Raw genomic sequence first — 305 nt, forward strand, 5'->3', positions numbered from 1 at the left:
CCCTGGGCTTAGGGGACGGGGGAACAGCAGCACCCAAAAGCCACCTTAGGATGCTGGGACCAGCGGGGCCGGGCTGTCCATGGAGGGTTTGTCCTCAGGCACAGGCTGGGCTTTGGGATCCGGAGCTGTGCGCACTGCGCCCACTAGGCGGCGCCTCTTAGCCGGGGTCTGAACAATGGACTCTTGAGTCCCCTGTTTCCGAGGACGACCACGACCACGACCGCGACCGCGACCCCGACCTCGACCGCGACCACGTGTGCCAGTTGGCTGGCGATCCTGGGCAGATGTTGGCTGTGAGGATGGCA

This window comes from Myotis davidii, unplaced genomic scaffold, assembly GCF_000327345.1.
Source record: "Myotis davidii unplaced genomic scaffold, ASM32734v1 scaffold641, whole genome shotgun sequence".
Lineage (NCBI taxonomy): Eukaryota > Metazoa > Chordata > Mammalia > Chiroptera > Vespertilionidae > Myotis > Myotis davidii.